This window comes from Mastigoproctus giganteus, chromosome 11 (genome assembly GCF_048544385.1).
Source record: "Mastigoproctus giganteus isolate SK-2022 chromosome 11, ASM4854438v1, whole genome shotgun sequence".
Taxonomy (NCBI): Eukaryota; Metazoa; Arthropoda; class Arachnida; order Uropygi; family Thelyphonidae; genus Mastigoproctus; species Mastigoproctus giganteus.
In genome coordinates, this window is record NC_143585.1 from 166,198,475 (window position 1) to 166,218,105 (window position 19,631).

Consider the following 19,631-nt stretch of genomic DNA (forward strand, 5'->3'; position numbering starts at 1 on the left):
CGGAACTGCCGCTCGTTGACCTCTCATCACCAGTTCATGTCTGCGCTGTAGCACAGTAGTATCGTCACTGTCCTCCCCACACCAGGTGGAAAAGACCTGGGTTCGAATCCCTTCGATGACGCCAGGAACTTTAATGGGCCTTTTTCACTCCGTAACTGAGTTAGTCGGCCTCAAGCGTAGATAGGAAGGGTTTTTTTTGTTTTTTTTTTTTTGTTCCAGAAAATCGACCAGAGGACATACGCAATTTATAGACCCAATACAGCTGGGTAGTTGTATTAACGTTCTGGGTGACCTTAATAAATATATTTTTTTTAAAAAAATCACCAGTTTATGCATTCTGCCAACAACTTCTGAAGAGATGGACGTTGCACGTCTTTCACAGCACGGTTTACGGAGCAATATGGCCTTAGTTGCTAATGCTCCTAAAACCAAATAACAAACAAACACAGCATGGTTTTCGTTTAAATTCTGCTGCCCACTTCTTAACCATGGAATAGGAAGGGGCATACACCCCAATGTTGTTAACGATGTTTCCATAAATTGCCTTTGATATTAGTCCCTCCCGAATACAGGTTGACTGCGCGGTGATTTGTTTTGTCCATCTTTCTTCATTCACATAAATTTGTTGACTCCAGGATCTGTAATTAAATCATTGAAACTAAATTTTTAAACTGTACCACTATCCTCTCATACTATGGTTTCAAACGCTCCTCATATATTCAGTTCAGAAATACCAATACAAGTCGTAGATCTTAAATTTACTCAAACTCAGAACACCGAAGTCACCAAAACCACTGTTGTGTTCAATAGTGAATTGCATAAAGCCCAGATTGTAAATTCAATTTACAGGGCCTAATATAGATAATTATATTCAAATCATAACTCACTTCACCAAATAATTCTTAAATTTTGCTCAAGTAACAGCGACCACTGAAGCGAAGCTTCAGCCATTATCTTATGGCGTGTCAATACCAAAACCTGTACTGCAAAACCCTATACTGTATTTGCCTGAAAATAAATTTAAATAGCCCAATCCAGCTGATATTTTGCAATCCCTACCAGCATTTAATTTCTAGAACTCATGCAATTTGTGTTTTACATTGAACTGAAATCAGTTTTGAGCTCCAATTGAACTACAAAATTTTGTAATACCTAAAAATCACGAGTCCTAATCAGCATAACTCCAAATGAGAGAGATTATTGGTTTTTGTTTGAGATCCAGCATATTATCATTCTATATGTAATATCAATTCATTGCATAAGATCTGAATTCCAAGAAATCATATTATTGCATCAGAGTTCAGCTCGTAGAGTTTCAGCTTTTCTAACATAGTTAATTCCATCTTTTGACATCTGAATGTTGTATTCAGATGTCAAAAGATGAATGTTGTATTCACATACAACATTCATTTCGCTCTTTAACCATTTTCAGTGTTTTCAGATAATTTGGACATTCTTTAGGTCATACTGAATGGTTCAAATAAATTTTGTTAACCACACAATTCGCACATACTGGGTCGTTGCCATTAAAATTGCACTTTAAATGACTGTCCTTTTTCTGCACAAGGTGCACAAACACTGTCCTTACTGATGCACCATCTGCAGTATGTCCATAAGACAAACATTTAAAGCAGAATTAAATTTAATAAAAATCTATTTGATAGAATATAACAGAGCTATGATGCTCAATATGTTCTACGTTAATATCAGTATTTGTAGAAGAATAAGAGAAACTTACCTCAATATGATACGTAGAACACTTCCGTATGGTACTCTCCAGAAATTAAAACGAATAAAAAGATTAATGTAAAATTATTACAGTAAAAAATCAATTGAAAACAATTCAAAAATTAAATAAAATTAAATTTAACAAAGTTTAACGTAATAACCTATCGATACACACAATAATGGGAGTTTTTTTTTTTTGAACATCTTGGTGCATACGTAATTATATTAGATTATATTCCCAAAATTACCCTATTTCTTTCCTAAAATATTGAGGAAAGAAAATCGTTTTTCAAAATTTACGTTAAAATTTTAAAATCAATTTTATTTATTTTTTTGTGTTTTGAATTTTTATTATTAATTTTTGAATTGTTTTCAATTGAATTTTTTTTTTTTTTTACTGTACAGTAATCATTTTGCGTTAATCTTCTATTCTTTTTAATTTCTGGAGAATACCATACGAAAGTGTTCTCGGTATCATATTGAGGTAAATTTCTCTTATTTTTCTACAAATAAAAACAATGAATATTCTTCGTCGCCTTTCAAGAATGGATCTGATCCTGAAAGAAGCTTCGAGCACCCAGTTCCTTCCTGTCCCTTGTACCTCGAAAATCTAACTCTGGTTTCACGAATAAAATCTTTCTGTTCCATTATCTGTCTCTACTAAATTGTTCGTATAAATTTCGTTCATTAATTCCTCTTCATCTATATCTGGAATAATATCATAAATTATTACTTTTCGTTTCTTCTGAACATATTGTCCTGAGTCTATCATTTAGTCGTCTTTCTTACTGTTTATCTTTGCGATTGTAGTTCAATGCCCCGCCTCTAGAACATATTTAATCGTAATCTTCCCCAAATTCGGCTTAATTTCTGAATGAAAGCTCTGCTTGACTTGTTCAGTAGACTTATAGGCACAATGTGAACCCGCCTTAATAACTGTCATATTCGGTTGAGTTGATCTCCAGAAGACCTGTCAGGTTTTTTTTTTAACCATATCACCGAACAAGTATAGATACTATAATCTTTGTAACCTTAAAGGACTGCCAACTTTCAGATTTTTTTTCATCCTGATACGACACATTTATCGTATTTAATTCCAATCTTTTTATTGGGTCAGTAATTCGGGCAGTTTTTTTTTTTTTTTTTTTTCTGAACCCGTCAACCTCTCTTTCACCCTCCTGCATATTTCAGAGAGAGAGAGAGAGAGAGAGAGAGAGAGAGAGAGAGAGAGCAGCAATCTTCTAATCACTGTCCTTATCTGGTATTACCGTAGCAGTAGTTTTCCGTTTAGGATCTGCGTCCTGTGATTCCAAACCTAGGTTACCATAAACTGTAGAGCTACAATTCTCCCTCTACTTAGCGTTAGCATTAGTAGAGGCATATTATGCAAGAAAAAAAGCTTATACGCCATCTGACAAAAAAAAAAAAAAACATTCCCATTTCAGCCATCCAGTCACTCCAAAACTTTGTCCAGTACTTCCTTGAATTTATTTAAACTGTTATAGCTTCCACAAAAAACTCGGTTTTTTTTTTTTTTTTTTTTTGTCCGGCAAACAGAAAATCGACCACAGAATGCACACAATTTGCAGACAGTATGAGGAGCAATATGGCCTCCTAAAACCCAATAACTATAACAACAACCAATCTTGTTAGTCATCTGACATCGATTTAGGCTTAAACCTTGAGCAGTATTTCTTAGTTAGTATGGAAAATCCTAGAAGCTTCCAAGATTAATTCCTCGAATGCTTCCCATTTAGAATTTGCTGTTGGTAATATCATCAATTGGTCCCACTGTGCAGAATTCATAATTATCTAAGACCACTGTAGTCACCTTTACGAAAGCAAAAACCCTTCCCTTTACCCCTGGTAGTTAAATCTTTAAGTAAATCCCACGACAGTCCACTGTGATCACTGCCACCTAGTAGTTCTTGTATCTGCAGATTCTTAATGCATGAATAATCACTGCTGATAATCAGATCGACTATTACTCCCTCTGGTTGCCTCTCGAACATGCTACTGTAGAAACTAGTCATCCAGTAAATCCACAAGTCTTGCTAGGGTGCGAGTGACCAATCCACACAAGTTCCAGTCAATATCTGGGAAGTTAAAATTCTCAATTATCAGACATCTGATATAGTGGCCCACTCTATTTCTCTGTTCGTTGTACTCAGAGTACAACGAACACTATAACTCCTACTCTATAACATAACATACTCCTACTCTCATTTTTGCTTTCCAAGTGCTTATGTCACACCAGACTGACTCAACATTGCACTGTCCACCCATGTTAGCTGGATGCTCTGCCTTAGATTTTGTTTCTTAACTAACAGCATAACTCCTCCTCCCTTCCTATCCTTTCTGTACACATTGTTTACCCAAGATTCCAATTCTGCATTCCTTATATCTGTGTGGCATCACGTCTGTTATCCCAGAAATATCCGCCTTTGATGTCTTGACCAACACTTCAAATTTATTTACTATACTCCTAGCATTAGTGTACATGCAAGTATATATGCACCAGTTCTTATCTTAGTTACACTAACACAGCCCATGCATTTACTTGTTTCATGATGACTCTCAGCAGTGCTCGAAATTCCCAGCCCTTGCTTTCCAGACTGCTACCCATTCCAGTAGCAGCAGTGCAAGAATCGCTTTCAACTCTGCCTGTGGCTATTGTAAATCTATTAGTCTGTGAGCACCGAAGCTAGCAGTTTTTCGACCGCCTAAAAGAGCCACGATAGCACCAGAAAATATTCTTGCATCGTTTCTATTTAAGCGTATTCCATCTCTGTAGAAGCAATATCTCCTGTTAAACAGACTGCGAAAAATTCTATCCCATGAGCCTTACGCAGTTTCCCCCAGGGCCGAATTAATTGACAAGACTCATCATATACTCCCTCCTATCGTGTCTGGGCAGAATTGCAGACACTTTCAAATTTACCCTATCTCGCGACATTTTGAACATTGACCTGTAATTCTTAAGTAAGTCCGCAGATCTCTTACTCTTATTCTCATTAGTGCCCTTAAAAGATGATATTTGCTATACATCGTCATCAACCTTTGCCCCTGACAAACATACCTTTGATTTATTATTATTTTGCTACGATTTCTTTTGATTCAACATAGCGTCTTGGAAACTTGTACAATTTGCCCGCATGGAACCCTTATTATCATTTAAGGAAATCATTGGTTTATATCAACGTTGCGATTATTCACTTAACTTCTTATTGGTATTCCCTTAATAGCCTCATCGTTAGAATCCAACTATCTCTAATTCCATCAAAGTAACGACTTTCATGATCCTCAACCGCCTCCTTAAACGGGTCCTTCATGTGATGCTTCATAATATCTGTCATTTCCCTAAGTCATTTAGGTCTTGTCATTTAATTCAATTAAGTCATTTAGATCTTGGGACATCATTTTGGCATTAGAATCTGAATCCAGTTCCTTATCTGTACCAGCTCCATCATAATATTTCTTCTTTTCCCTATCGCTCCATCTTCGCTTTTGAGAAAAGATCTTATTTATCTATAAATCTCCCTGCAAGTCAAATTATACCTTTGGAGACCCGAATCTACATTCGAATATTATTTTACCCATCTTTACTTATTATCGCGCCTTACTTTTTCGAAAAAGGTAAGGTGTTACCTTCCACTGGTCCACCAACTTTCACCTCATCCATCGTAATTTTAACTTGTGTTCATGTGTATATAGACGACTGAACCAGTATAAGTTGATAGTATACTCTACCGTTATGATGAAAATAACATACAAATAAGTTACTATAAACTCTCAAACAAAACTTCAAAGATTTCAATCAGTTTGTTAATTTCCTAACACACCAAAGGTAAGGTGTAAAGTAAAGTGCTAGTTGTCAAACGGCACCGGGGGGGGGGGTTTCCCCCCAATTCCCGCATTTCTGTGCAGACAACTCTGTGCAGGCCAGAGATGTTAAAAGTATTATTTTTGTTTGCCTAGTAAGAGTAGATATTTGGTATGTTGGGGGTCTAACGGTTCCTGCGATTTCTGCCATCTCTGCGTATGTTCCCTGTATCGGTCAAGCCAGAGATTTAAAAGTATGTGGGATTTGTACTATGTAGTGCCCATTGTTCATCCAGCCTGTTAGCTGCCGGGGCCCGACGTTACCAACACCAGCCACGGGGAGGCCGACCCGGTGTTACCAGTGATTGAATCAGTACTCTGCCACCTGCTTTCCTGGGAGTTCAGTGGCTAGGACCAATAAAATAAAAATTAGAAAAATAAATAGTCGCGAGGATGTTTTATTGCGAATTTGGGTTTTTGCTTTAGGAGCACTGTTTGGGGTTTTACGCTGAAGGTCTTGATAAAGCCTAATTGGGTCGGGCAAGAATTTTGGCGTAGCTTAGAATTTTGATGTAGGGATAATCGCTGTGTGAGATGACAGATTTGGGTAGGGAGGCAAAAGGCTGGGGGGTGAAATCGGAAGCAGAGGGGTTGATAGGGAAGATGACCATCCGTTTTTAGTGGAGCATGCCCATGCCTCACCAGAGGGAAATAGGGTTGTTTAGCAAGGGGAAATGGAGCGTGTCTCTCCCCCCCACCAGGGATTAGGGTTTTAAAGAAATCTCGCAGGTGCGAGATTTGATAGCCAGATGGCACTCTAGTTCTGATGTCATTCCAGTTTTCATCATTTTCAGGAACTTTCGTTGTGGCGCGTTTGTATCAAGTCAGAGATGGTCGGCCGCAGGATTCTAGCTATGGTCTCTCCCAGGAGGAGTAGCCCTGCGCAGGTCTCTTGAAGCTCAAAAGGCGTTTCTTTATGCTGAGATTTTATTATTTTGCTCTTGCTTTGACTCTTCTGTGTCTTTCCTTTAGTTTTACTTCGTCCATGACATTTGGTTTGTGATATATCTATTGGATGTTATGGTCCTCCCGAGGATCAGGTTGCATTGCGATAATTGTTTTCCTTCTTGTGAATAATTGTATTGCGAAGTTATTTAGCGCTGTGTAATCTTCCTGAGTGTCCAATAGTCGGGACTCTTGTGGATTGGGTTGTATTGAATTCTTACAATAAGGCTTGCTCTTATCTTCATAGTTATCGCAGTCATGCATAACGTGACTCCAAGTCTCTGGTTCTCCACATGGACAATTCCTGTCTTCTATTATGCCCATTGTGTTTAGTTTATCTCTGAACGGGCCGTGGCCTGTTAATAAGTAGATAGTGTTGAGGCCCGAGTATATCCATGCTGTTTCGTTTGGGTACATTTTTGTTACAAGAGGAAGAAATTTGTGTGTTATTGCTCCTTTGGTGGTTTCATTCCGCCTTGCCTGCCAAATGTGAGTTAGGTGTGCATCAATTCTTTTTTGCTCCTGCTTCCGATCATTGGTAACATTGAGGGTTAAGCCGTTAGTTGTGATTGGTATTGCCTTTTTGTAAAAATACATTCATCCAGTTCGTACTACCTCTAAGTCAAGGGGCAGTGCACCAGCAATGAACTGAAGCGCTGTCGTACTAGTTGTATTGCTGGCCTTACTGATGGTTAGTAGTATGTTCCTTTGTATTGTTTCTAATATTTTCCTGTTTGTTGCTGTGTTGGTCTTCGTCATCCATACAGGTGAGCCGTGGATAATTGCTGGTATAAATAAGGCTTTATAATATAAGGAGAGGGTCCTCTTGTTTAGTCCTCAGTCCTTCACGTTATTCTTAGTATGAGTCCTGTATATTTGCGTATTTTCTTCCTGAGGTAATTTAAATGAGGTTTAAATGAGAGACTGCTATCTATGATTATCCCTAGATACTTTATCTGGTTGGATAGTCTGACAGCGTTACTTTCTATTTTGATTTGTGGCGGCCTGTTTAATTTAAGCTTTCCTCTAAGAAGGAAGCTGGTCTTTTCCGGTGCTATTTTTAAATTTTATTTTGGCCCACTCCTGTAGGGTTTGCAGTGCTTTGTTTGCTGATTTTTCCAGATTTGCTCTTCAGTCCGCTGCTGTGGATAAGATCAAATCATCAGCAAAGGCCTGTGCCTCCACATCGCCCAGGTCCTTGCAGAGAAAGTCATCTAGAACATGTTCTAGATGACTTTCCACAGGAGTGGCCCCAGGACCGATCCCTGGGGGCAGCCCCTGCGGATAAGACGGATGAGGCTAGCATAAGGCGTGAGGATCTGCACTTCCCTGTTCGTGAGATAGGATTTTAGGCTGCCATAAAGATTGTGGCAAAGATGCAGCACGGATCCTTGCCAGGACACTCGGCCACCAGAGGGTATCGAACGCCCCAGCAAAGTCCACTGCAGTCACTAGAAAATACTTGTTGGTGCATTGAGTGGCTTTGTTGAGAAGATCCAGAATTGCATCTGTGGTTGAAGAACCCTGTTTAAAGCCATATTGTTTTGGAGTGCTGAGATTTGCTTCTGTGTAGTAGTGTTTGATTCTCTTGTGCAATAGCCTTTCGTAAATCTTGCTAACTGTCGATAACAGGGCTATCGGTTTATACGATGTTGGTAACTCCAGCGGTTTTGTTGGGCTGTTTGGTATAAATTTTAGTATAGCTGTTTTCCATTGAGTTGGGAAGTAGCCTTGTGCCAAGCAGCAGTTATAGGGTCGCAGAAGGAGTTGGGGAGCATATTCTGCTGTCTTTTTAATCATTTCTGGTTCGATTAAATCTGAACCTGGACATCGGTTGTTTTTTATTCTGCTTGTAGCCTCTTGTATCTCTTCAAGAGTGAATGGTGGTTCTCTTTGGGTGTTTGCATATTGCGCGTTTATTTGGCATATTTCTGTCTGCTCCAATGTTGGCGGTTCCTGTATGATTGTTGCAAGAATATTTGTTACTGAGTCTTTCCACGTTGTGGTCATAGTGCCTTGCGGGGTTTTGGTTGCCGTTGTCACTTCGCCTCTAACGTAAATATATTCCTGCAGCCACTAGAGGACTCCAATGTTATCTCCATGTAATATTATCCAATGGGCTTCTTAAAATGCCTTTCTCCACAGTACCCAATATGGTTTTAACAAACTTATTTTGTTTACCCAAAGAGGAGAACTAGCCACAGAAAATATCTCAGATGGATGCTTATGTGTTAAGATAATAACTTATGCCCATAATATAAACTAAGATAGTATCCTATGACTTATCAAATCTTTGTATCTGGTTCGCTACTTATAATTAACTCTCATCACTTTAAAACCGCTTTATTTACTACTTTTTGCAGAGCTAAAATACACAGAACACTAAAGATAACCAATCCCCATCAGTATTGATAGGTAACTTCAATATTTATGGTCACCTCACAGAAATGGTTTGAAAGAACCACACTAGCTACCATTAATTGCCTTGTCTTTAGCCATCGGGTAGTTGATTGTTGGAACAGACTTCCACTGTTGTTGTGGAAGTTGATAGGTTAAATAAATTTAAGACTGTACTAGATAAACATTTGGAGTGACCAGGTGGTGAAATGGAAAGGGTTTTTTCTTTTGGCTGATGCTGTAAGCTTTCTTTCTTGCATCATATGCCTCAACTAATGCTAATTAACCCTGCTTTGAACCTTGTCTCCCACCTTCACTTCGTGATTCCTCTGAGATTGACGATAACAAACCTGATGGAAACTCAGCTGCGCATACAAAAAGCCTTGAATGATACATAACTGGGCGTTATTTTCTTAGACATTTCAGCTGCCTTCGATAACATCTGCATTCCTCCACCAATTTAAATTCTGAAATATTTTTTTGTAGAAGTGGAAACATTAAAAATTCGATCATCACGGTGATGCACAGAGCAAAAAGCACATCCTTTGACATCGCTTGAGGCGCACCATAGATTCAATTAGCAACTTAAGCCTGAACCCTTCCTGGCTGTGCAAACAAGAAAATTCAGGAGCTTGAATATTACCTTGACACCACTGGTTTGCAATTAAATGCAAAGAAATCCAGCACAAATGGCTTTCACAAATAAGAAAAGTAACACCATAGTTTGCATTACCAAAGGAATCGAAGTTCATAAACGCCGACATTGACTTGGAATATAAATGGCATGACACACTTAACTTTACTCTACTCTTTGAATACATCAGGAAGGAAATTACTCGGCACTTTGTGCTACTTGGCCCAAACTGCCAAATAGGTTTTCTTCACTTACTGATATCAGCAACCCAAAATTAGTGACTTAAATTACACGTACACAACTAATCATTATTATTATCTGTTTATTTCACAAAAGGAAACCACCCCGACAAAGTGCCAGGAGGGAATTGTATTCTTTTTATGCTTATGAAATTTAATCCTTATCTATAATGTAAAATCTTTCTTTGGCCTGGAATACTAACTCCTGATATGGTCAAACAGAATATCTGACAAACCTTTTTAACCTCATAAAGGCTGTCTTATACGCCAAATTAGAAATCACGCCATAGAGACATGTTCTGACAAATTAAAACCTATTGACGCTAGCGCAGCTATAAAAGGCTAGATGCCCCTTATAATATCGAACACTGGATTACACGCCCTCACACCGAACCCAGAAGGTTCGTAGGATCTCTACGCAGAGGGGCTGACATAACCGGACAGTTTGCAAAGATACTTACTTCCCTGCGAACACAAACTTTTCAATGAGCACTATATAATGACCTATAACCAATGCACTTTACCGGAAGCAGGTGTGTGCGGATTCTTACTGACACTGCAGATCTAGTACATAATTTCTAGAATTAGAACTGGCAAGTCGGAAGTGTATAGGTCCATTTCCTAAGAAAACTAACATTTTTATACCATTATCGAATTTTCTGTCATTGTGAAAAACATATATTTTACGAAATAACGATTTTTTTAAAATTATTATTTTTACTACTCCTTACAGAGGAGAAATATGACAGTAATAATTCTATTTACAATCTGTACACAATGTCAGGTCTCAATATACAATGTCAAATATACAAGATCAATTTACAACATATACAAATCATACGTTACAAGCGATTTGCATTTGAGCAAAGCTGGGGTGACAGAAATTTATATTTCTAAGCATTTTGTTGTTTTCTTTTCTTGTTAGTTCACAATAAGTAGTTGCATTGGTTGATATGTGTTATTATTCTTATTGTTATATTCTCAATTTTTTTTAAAAAATATCTATTACGCAAAAGATCCGAGCACACATTTAATATTGTAAATTTCCATGTTAATGTGTTCACTGAGACAGAAGTATAACTTATATAATAAATTTTACAAAGAACGTAGCAAAGTAACATAACAATGTAATAACTTTGCAAATATTCTGGACAAAGAATTTGGACGACCTTACATAAGATCTTTTAGAGGCTTATATTTGAGTATATAATTGTTGAATTTTCTTCATATTACATCACTTGTCTTGGCAGAATGTCTCTGTATTAATCCGTAAATTTTAAAGTGCTGGATAAGAATAGCTTCACGAGTCCAATCCAATTTAAGGGCTGGATGAAGTGGCACCAGCCCTTAAACTTTTACATTGATACGGTTGAACTTTTACATTCATTGACCAGATTAAGGGTTGCATCTTCAGCCGAGGAGCCCTTTTTAAAACCGAATTGTAGTTGGTAGTCATGCCATTGTTTTTTAACAACTGAAACAGCCTCGGGGCTAGGTGTCTCATATAGCTTGCCCAAATTTTCTAAGAGACATATAGGGCAGTAAGTTTTCGGGTCTGACAGAAGTTTTCCTAGTTTTCTTAATATTTTCAATAGGGAAATTTTCCAAAAGTCAGGGAAAATCCCATCAAGTAAGCACTATTAAAAATATTCAATAATATTTGAGATTGGAGTTGATACATCTTTTTAATGGCAGCATTTTCTACCAAGTCAATTCCAGGATACTTGGAGAGATTTATTTTGAAGATTGCCTGGCCTAGTTCATCAAGATTGAAGAGAAGAATGTCATCAGAACCTTCATATTCACTAATTTTCTGTCTTATTTCCTGTGGAGGAGAGTCTTCATCAGGATTGTCTTCTGGAAACAGCCTTTCGATAATTGCCTCGACGGTGGTAAACCAATCTGAAGTATACTCTACTTCAAACTTAAGAGAATGATATCTCTGGGGTAATGAGCTTATCTCTACAGATTTTATATACAAGTCCCCATGGGTCAGAATTACCAGGCTGTGACAGCAGATTCTGCCATGAGGACCTCTTTGCATTAGCAAAGGCTTCGAAATATTGTCTTCGCAGATTCCTAAAGTGATCTTTAAGACGTTTGACGTCCATGTCATACAAATATCGATGACGTTGAAAATTGCGTCTTAGTTTTATTCTGCATTCTCCTCAAGGTAATAAGTTGAGGAGTCCTACAAGGAATGAGCCTTTTCGTTATCTTTTTCCTAGTGGATTCCTTCAAACCCCTAAACGAAGTATTTTGAATTGCGTTAGCATATTCTAGTGCAGTTGTTTGCATTTATCCTCACTGAGTTCCCTCTGCAAGAAGCCTTTGAATTTTGTCCAATTTGTTGTTTTTATTGCAAAACGATTTAAGTACTGGGGGTTAAATAAGTCATTCCTATTTAAGTTATGTACAGTGAGGCTAAAACGAATGGCATGATGATCACTATTGCATAGATCTGGGCATGGACATTGTCTTAATTCTTAGAGCTTCTGAAAACAGTGATTGTAAGTCAAGTGCTGACGTTAAGACATTGGTGGCTAAAACTCTTAAATCGGATTTAAAAAAATGTTAAGATTTTTATTTTATTTTCACACCCAAAAAATACTGTTCCGAGCACTAATTACAAGTCTTTCTGCTAAACCACAAAATATTTTTAGAATTTCAATCCAAACGCAGAATGACCTTCTCTCCCTCTAAGTGATGCAACAAGTCACCTTCGTGGGAAGTAGAAAAGTAACAGTAATATTGTGGTTAAAGATAAGAATAGCTGCAGGCAGATTACGAACTTGACTGAAAGCATCAGAGTAGAGGAGGAGGAGTATCCCATAATCCTACCATCTGCGGTATAATTTAGGGCTAAAGCCTCGGGTTATGTAAAGAGTTTAACTAACGTACAAATTAGTGCAATTGCATCATTTCAGTATTATAGCCAACTACTTAAGTGGTTATAAATATATCTCATTGCGAATACCTTCACAACGAGTTGCCATGATATTGCACTACCTCGAATAAGTAACGCTTCACCATAGGAGAAGACTATTGTTTTTATTCTCGGTAGATATTGTTCTTATTCTCGCCCATACGGCACCGTTTCGGAGCTTAGTGGCTCCTCATCAGAGAGCCGATATGCTCCGAAACGGTGCCGTAGGGGTGATGGTATCCGCTGAGAATAAGAACAATAGTCTTCTCCTATGGTGAAGCGTTACTTATTCGAGGTAGTGCAATATCATAGCAACTCGTTGTGAAGGTATTCACAATATGAGACCTACCATCTACTTCATATGGTTCTTGGCTACATTAAGATCAATCTGTGCACGATTGCACGCAATTTGGAATTCATCTGCCACAACCCTTAATCGTTGACATTTTAATTGGGCTATATTTAAAGAATGCAGATAACAACCTGTCCTTTCATTACAGTTCGCAGTTCTTCTATTGGTTCTGATGTATTACGAAAACTACTGTACTGTGCCATTGCAGGTTGCAAAGTAATTCGTCCGTTCAATAATCAGTTTAGGAGCACGCTCATCTTCCGGACATTTCCTGTCTGTTACCAAATGGTTAGATCTGTTTCCCCTTGACTTGCAATTTACACGACATACACGTAGGTTTATGTGTATGTTGACAACCGCGATATGTGTGACCACTCCTAGCACAAACAGTGACTGCAGATTGGATCGCGGCACACACAAGTTTTCGAGTTGTCTGTAAGACTGGAAATTGTAACAATTTTCGCAAGATGAAATGAATTCAGTCTGTACCATCATCCTAACAAAAATGCGACCTTGACCCATAAGATATTTTTAAGTTCGGACGGATACTTCCATTATCTAATTTCTACCCGTTTTTGCTTTATTCACACTCCCGAAACGCACCAAGACCTCAACGTACGTGTCAAATGCATATAACTGGGATTTCGGCGATATTTCAAGTGCTTCAGCAGAGGCTTTTTCACCCCACACATTTTCAGATATTTTATGCAACGACACTTCCACGCAAGCTCATCCCGGACATTTCCTCTCTTATCGAATGGTTAGATCAGAAGCTGGTTGCAAAAATTTAAGAAATGTCCTTCTATAAAATATCTGAAAATGTGTGGTTAAAAAGCTTCTGCAAAAGCAGCTGAAAATTACTTCGACAAATTTGCCAAAACAATATCTGATAAACTTTGGTTCTGAACAAATCTGCAATGCTGATGAAACAACATCTCTGTTATTGGTGCTATGTTCCTAGAAAAAAAAAAAATTAACAACAATATTAATTAGAGCGCGCCAATACATGTTAAGGACACGGTAACAGTTTTTGTGTGTACCAATGTTTTAGCATCCTCAGCGGAACTCTGATTTCACAGATCAGTCATATCTCTCCGCTGGTGCCTAGTCACGAGATGCTGCAATTCGCAGAACCTTTCGAAGTGAAAGCATCCTTTGGTGCCCTTCTTTCCACCCGTTCCAGCAGATCTACATCCTTCCTAAAGTGAGGCCTACAGACCTGCATACAATACTCATGATGCGGCCTAACCAAGGCCTTATACGAATTGATAATTACCTCCTAATCCCTGCTAGCAACGTTTTCCTCCCTGGGGAACGAGTTTCCAAGGGAGGAAAAGAAAACTAGAGTAAAGAGAAGACGGGGAAGGACGAAAGGCGAGGGTCTCTCCCGCCCCAGGGGAGCCTTAATCCAGGATCAATTGCTAGGGAAAAAAAACACGACAGTGGGTGAGAGGTTGCTAGACTGACTTGGGACCCATCCAGGGCAGAACGCGAGTTAAAAGAAAAAAAAACTTTAAATCTAGCATCCCGATCGCGGAAAAGAAGGGAGCATCGATCGGATGCCAGTAACAGGTAGATAAGGGGGGAAAAAAAGTTTTTCATCTGCGCAAGGATATTCATCCCACCACGCAGGACAGAGAGGGAAGGACAGTCGCAGGAGAGTGCTATTGCTACTCCGGATACAGGAACTAGACCCAGAGCATAACGTGGAGAGAGAGAGAGAGAGAGAGAGAGAGAGAGAGAGAGAGAGAGAGAGAGAGAGAGAGAGAGAGAGAGAGCGCGGGAAAAAAATTATGATAAGACTTTTATCATTTTGCAGTCAGGTCAAGTCCTAGGTTGGTGATCATTAGTTCTATTCAGGTTTAGGTGTCTGCGTCTGGTCAAAACTTAGGAAATGTTTGGAAGTCTCTCAGGTTGTCAGTCGTCGTAATAAATTGATCAATATGGCTAGGGTAAAGGTTTGTCAATAGTTTTTAGTTGCGCTCGCTGCTCTTCATATTTGAGTGCAGTCGAAGATTGTATGGAACCAATTCTCTTTTTCCCAACATCCGCATCGATTCGTGTTTGAGATTCCCAACTGAAATGGCTTCTCATTAAGGGAGCCGTTTTTTTTTTTTTTTTGTTAGTTGTTGGCGCATCGGCTTCTGTGGCCATATTGCACCTCCCACGGTTTCTGCATTTTCTACTCTAATCCAAGTCCGAGGCGGGATTCGAACCCGCGACCTTTGGGTTGCCAGGTAGGCACTTTACCCACCCGGCTAGCCCGGTCGGCAGGGAGCCGTTACTAGGAAAGATGTCTCAAGGCTCAGTGAGAACCACCTTCCCACTACTTTAGTCATTGTAAACGTTACATTTGGGAAGAATCGTTTAGTTGCAGTCCCAAGGTTCGAAGTGTCTGATCTGCTACACATTGACGAGATCGTTGAAGCATCGAGTTTTTTCTTTAGTTATATCTTCCTCAAGGGAGATCTGCATGTCCAGAATGGAAGTGGGGATTCTTTTCTTGAGTCTAAAACAGAGACCTCGGTAGATAATGAAAAGATCTAGGGGAAGTGTCCCTGCAATTACCAGGATGGCAGCCGTGGATACAGTGCGACAGATCCTATGGGTTTTAAGAATCATATTTCTCTGGATGGTATGGAGTTTACCTCTCATTTTTACCAAGACCGCTCGGTGAAACCATGCTCCTATGCGGCGTATAGTACATTAGGAAGGAAAACCGCTTTATAGTATACCAGGAGTGTTCTTTGGGAGAGGCCCCAGTCACTTCTGGATACTCTAACAATGGCTGCGGTGAACCTCTTAACCTTAGCGGCCATTTGCTGCAGGTGCGGCAGGAAAGACAACTTGTGGTCAATTACCACTCCTAAGACTTTGGTTTGCAGTGCCAGTTTGTCAATATTAAACTTCAATTGCCATTTCTCAGCCTGTTGATCTAATTTTCCTAGATCTTGTTGCAGTAGCGCACTCTGATCACTGTCGTTAACCACCATACAAACTGTTATATCATCTGGAAACTTAGGCATTAAGCCTGATATATCTTCAACAATATCATTAATAAATATTGTAAAAACTGAGCTCAGCACTGAACCTGGGGGACTCTACTAATGACATTAGTCCACGAAGAGCAGTAACCATTGATAACCACTCTGTTTTCTTCCACTCAATCATCCCTTATGGTCAATTACCACTCCCAATTACCTTTATCTCAATTACCTTTCCATTAATGTCACATTGGTCCAGTTTGTACGGCAGTATTTTGTGTACCAGTATCAAAAGCCTTCCTGGAATTAGATTATCATATCAAAATTATTTTTTTTGCATCCAGTTCCTTGTCGCTGCATCATAGCAACCTAACAGATTGGTTAGAATAGACCGCCCCTTAACAAATACATGCTGTGACTGTAGTATAATTGCATTCCTATCCAGATGGTCCTGCATTACTTCTTTAATCAGTAATTCCATTATTTTCCCTGAAACAGAAGTTAAACTAACTGGTCTGTAATTACTCATGTCACCCTTAGATCCCCCTTTTATGAATTTGTGGTTACATCCTCACATCTACAGTCCAAAGGGAGCTCTCCTGAATCCAAGGATGCTCTCATAATTATAGATAAAGATTTGATTACGTCCTTTGCTTCTTCCCTTAATATAATTAGATTCCTTCCAACCCAGGCGCCTTCTTAAATGTTCAGCTTTTATAATTTCTCTTCCACTTTATTTTCTGTTATCAATGTCATTTAGCTCCCCATTATAGTTTGATAAAAAGAAAAAAAAATCTGCAATCCTTTCCTTTAAAGAATTCCTGTGTGAATGTGCGAGGTAGATGCAAATTATCTATTAAATTTGTCAGCAACCTGAGTAGGGTCATTAGCAATTAACCCATTGACATCAAGTGGTCATACCTTCCTTCTGTTATTAATATAAGCATAGGTCTTTGTTGCTTTTCTTTGCAGAGACTTCTCATGATCTACCTAAGCTTGCTTGCCTGTCCTCCTTTGTGACTTGATTACAGACAAATTTATATGCCTGATGGTTATAAAATAAGGTTCCATATTCAGGACACTCTGGTGTCAAAACGGTTAGGGATAGCGCTGTAAAAATCGGTGGGTGTGTCATTTAGGGTATGGGGAAGCGATTTGTAGAAGAAAAAAAAAATAGTTTAAATTTTGGCCACCAGGGGAGAAATTGGCACTGTAAACATAAGATGAAGACTTAGGATTAGATTTTAATATCAGAATTTAGAAATATGTAGATATTGTTCTAAGTGCTTTCCTTCACTTGAGATGACATTCTGAAAACCGAGGACTGCGAGCGATACAGTTTCGCGTAGCATCTCATTGGGGATGTTGGCTACATGCTGTTTAATGCTTTCTTTCAAATCGGCAAGCGTCTGTATGCCGCCACGGTAAATTCTGTCTTTCAGGTATCCCCATAGCCAGAAATCATAGGGATGGAGATCTATTGATCGGGGCTGGCCAGAACTACTGAAAGTATCTAGAAATGATGCGATCATTTCCGAATGTTGAACGGAGCAGTTCCTTCACACGTCGACGAACTTGGGGGGGGGAACACCATCTTCATCTTGCATGAATACGACAGTCTACAAGCATTGCGTTTCTTGCAGAGAGAAATGGCGCCTCCGTAGCCAGGTGGGCAGGAGCAGCAGTGCGTAGCACACGCTTCTTGATTAGACCGGGGTTCGAGCCTGTGACCACCAAATACGGAGGATGCGGAAAGGTCAGAATGACCACCGCATATCCCCGAAGCAATATGGCCTTAGTTGCTAATGCTCCTAAAAACCAGATAACAAACATCTTGCATAGAGGGAATAATATGATCTCTTAGAAGAACGCAGTACCGTACACCTTACGAGGCCATGAGGTGTAGACTCTTCAAAGAAAAATGGTCCGATTATAAACTCCACTGTCAATCCACACCACACTGTAACGTATAGACGGACGAGAAATTCCCCATATTGGCAGTTTTGTGCACTTACAGCCCCATGAAGAGGGAAATGTGCCTTATCAGACCACAAGATCATTCGAGCCCATGTATCATTAAGTTCCAAACAACCCAGAAATCGTAGAGCAAAGTCTATTCGTTGTTGTTGATCACAAGACTAGTTCTTACACTACTTGAATCTTGTATGGGAACCAGCGTAAAATTATTCGAAGCACTTTACATACCAAAAAAAAAAAAAAAACCAAACTATTATTTTTAGGCCACCCAAATAATTGAATTCATTTGCCGTGCTGTCTTATGTCTGTTAATTGCGTGTGTTCTATGGTCGAATGTTCTATGGGAGCAAAAACCTTGCTATCTACACCTGAGACCAACTAACACGTCCACGGAGTGAAAAAAAAAAAAAAAAAAAACCAAAAAACCATTAAAGTTCCTCGCGTCATTGACGGGATCGAACACGGGCCTGTTCCACCCGGTGTGGGGAGGGCAATACCACTGTGCTACCGTGCAGACGCGCTTTACGTACATATTTTATAGTGTGTTCGTGTCTAACAGCACCAGGGGTTTCCCCCATCTCCGCGTTGCTTCCATTGTAGATTTTAACTTAAGAATAAAGTTCTATCATTAATATATAAGGCAGTATATATCCTAATTGTGTGCTATGGAGCCTCCGTCTGGTGTAAAAGGCAATCCTGAAAGGGAACAAGCGCAAGCTTGAATCCATTCAAAGATTTATGTTACTATCGGTTATCATGGCGTGCTGTACTCTCAGCATCCCTACATTACAATGCATTGCAGCATACCTACCTCTCTACCTGGAAGTTGTTAAGAGCGCCTGAAGAAGGCGCTCTTAACTCTTCCAGAAGGCACTCTTCCAGCGCCTGAAGAAGGGAATCCCAACGCAATTGTTGAATCTGCAGTTGGACCATGCAAATGATCCTAAAAAGGTAACAAGAAAAATTGCGGACCACCTACAAAACCTCTGGCAAGAAACATGGGATACGACGCCGAAAGGAGCAATCACCAGAAGGTTTATTCCCTCTATAAGTCGCACTTTTCCAACGCCTCCCCTCTGGTACTCGCCTGGATTGCAAGTCGCCTTCCTGCTTACAGGCCATGGACCGTTCCAGCAAAAATTGACAGCCGTGGGAATAGAAAATAACCCATATTGCCACTGTGGTGAAGAGGCCTGGGAACACCTTACGTACGAGTGTCAAGGAAACCCTCGCAATCAGGAGTCAACGTTACTTCAAGAAGAGGCCACATATCTAGCCTTAACACGCTACGCCCAGGCTATTTTCAATTCCAGAAGAGCTGCACTTGCGGAACATTCCGTCGTTGCATGGATTTGTTTAGCGTTCGAAATGCAACGGCGATTCCCTAACTATTATTGGCCTCGTGGTCCTCCGTCGAGATGGGGCATAATGGTCAGTCTATTTTATTTTATTAATTATTTTTAGTTCATTTGGTCACGTATTGTTGGTAGTCCACGTTTCCACTTAAGTGAGATTTTATGTAATCCGGAAACGGGTGCCTACGGGGGGGCGCCACTAAATTTATTTT

The 19,631-nt window shown here is 39.4% G+C and overlaps 1 protein-coding gene across 2 annotated transcripts in view; it reads left to right on the top strand.

Moving 5' to 3' along the window:
• LOC150078554 (uncharacterized) overlaps window positions 1-19,631 on the top strand; it is a 67,475-nt gene that overhangs the window by 44,287 nt on the left and 3,557 nt on the right. The gene's annotated exons all lie outside the window — the stretch shown is intronic.